Raw genomic sequence first — 2,255 nt, 5'->3', positions numbered from 1 at the left:
GGATGGGGGGAGTCTCAAATGTTTGCTTCTCCCCCACTTTAAAAGGAAATTTCACCACTATTCTTTTTAATATTTCCGTTGCGCTTCAGTCTAATTCTTGAAAGAAAAATTTGTGCTTTAAAAATAAATTAACTTTATTTTTATTTTTTTATTATTATTATTATTTGCTCCAGTTCCCCCTCCCCTGATAACGGAAAGTCTCTTTTCTTTTTCGTATCAAGAAAAGCCCGGTGTAGACTCAGCAGAACCCAGGAAGCGCAGAATCGGGAGAAAGTCTTTGGCTGGGGCTGGTTCAAGTCCCTGGTTCAGTGGGCTGCTGGAAGCCAGGACTGGGTAATTCTTTCCAGACGTCTTGACTTCAGCTTCCTCGCTGTTGTTGCCTTTCTGCCTCCTCCAACTTAAGGGGGTCTTAACCAGGGAGCTGGTGGGTGTTTTATTAGGGCGGAGGAGGGAGTGGGGGTTGAGGGGAGTGGAGAAGGGAGGTGCGGACTGGGGAACCCGGGGGGGGGGCCGGGGGGGGAGGGAACTGGGAGCGCGGGCGGGCGGGCGGACGGGAGGCGGGGAGGGGGAGAGAAAGAAAGAGAAATTGACCATTCAAAGCCCTCTCTGAGCTTGAGGCCGGTTCTAAACTCCAATGAATTCAATTAACTTGATTGCTAACGTGTGCAGAGAAATGCACTGCACATAGGCTGGCCACCACCTGATTCCCTCCTTCCCTCCAGCGATGGAGCTGGGAGGCCGCGCTTTGCAGACATCCCTGAGCTCCAGTCGGAGTTACAAGGATTCCCCCCTCGCGATAAACTCCCCATACAGTTTAACTAATTTGCTGTAAGGCCAAATGGTGCCCTAGGCTACAAAGTAACGGCCCTGGGGAGTGATAGCTGGGATGTGTGTGTGTGTGTGTGTGTGTGTACACACACCTGGAACCTCCGAAAGGCGGCTGCGACTCCAAATAAAATCGGCGACAGGTCTACCGCAGGTTAACCCTTTCTTCCCAGGAGCTCAAAAGTTTCTGAGCAGATATCAAGTGTCAAAGTCCTCCCTACACAGAAGTTTCCGTCTTGGGTGGCAGAAAAAGTGGAAACATAATTATATTTTTCCTTCGCTTGGCCCCCTAACGTGAAAAGAAAAAAAAAAAAAAACACGCAAGCAGCGAGCATTGTAAATAAAACAAAATAAAAATCGTGCTCTGTAGAACTCGAAAGTATCGTGCTTAGAAAAAGCCAGTTCAAGGGAATGGCTTAAATGGCTTCTGCTTCTTTCGACCTTCTAAGAAGATATCGAGTCAAAAGACTTCTATTTGCTTTGAGACGCTCTTTTCTCCATCTTTTCCCCAATGCCCTAAAGCTGGAAAGAGTTAGTCTTCCCGGTTAATCTTTTCCCCTTTCTTTTTCTTTGGTCCTCGCCAACGCGTCTCCTGACGACTTAAAATGGACAGTAGGTGGCACTGTTTAGGAAAAAATGAGAGCGGGTTTACAAATTCACTAATTTGGCCATTGAAGGTTCCGCTATAATAATTGTAGGGTAAAAAGAGATTTCTTTCCTCCGTCCAAGGATCCCCTGCAATGTGAACTTCTTTGGAACTCAGCTGGGCCTTGAAAAGTGGGTTCATTCTCCTTATCACGTATTTTGGACAATAATGAACAAGTCAAAATAGAAAAGTCTAGTAAACTAGGAACGATGCTTTTCAACAAGTCACGCTGGGTGTGGTGTTAGGGGATGTGCTTAGAGGTCAAGAATTTTATTGCAATACCAGGTAGCCAGCCAACCCAGTCCCCAAGGGCAGACCTGCAAAGTACCATGAGTTTCCGAACTCCACCCCCCCCCCCCCCCCCCCCCCCCCCCCCCCCCCCCCCCCCCGTGGCTGGGGAGCAAGAGGGGAAACACCGGGCTTGGGGGAGACACCAGGCCAGCCTCTGGTGGCAAGGGCAGACCTGCAAAGTACCATGAGTTTCCGACCCCCCCCCCCCCCCGCCTCCCCCCCCCCGGGCGCGGTTACACCTCTGGGAAGCAATGCCCTGGCCTGATGACTTCACACTGCTCTGGGGAAACCCACTCACTAATTTTCCCCGACAAATCTTCAAGGCTTCAGCCTTTGTGTGAACACTGCCCTAGGTGATTCAACTCTTGAGGAACTGGCTTAAATTTCAGAGCCAGATTTCATCCCACTTAGACTGTTTCTTGAATCTTAGTTGTATGATAGTTTTTAAAGTCTAAGTTGTAATTTAAAATGTATTATCGGGGCGCCTGGGTGG

This window comes from Hyaena hyaena, unplaced genomic scaffold (genome assembly GCF_003009895.1).
Source record: "Hyaena hyaena isolate Hyena2069 unplaced genomic scaffold, ASM300989v1 scaffold_26, whole genome shotgun sequence".
NCBI lineage: Eukaryota > Metazoa > Chordata > Mammalia > Carnivora > Hyaenidae > Hyaena > Hyaena hyaena.
The sequence above is the reverse complement of the archived record's forward strand: the minus strand, read 5'-3'. Positions refer to the sequence as shown.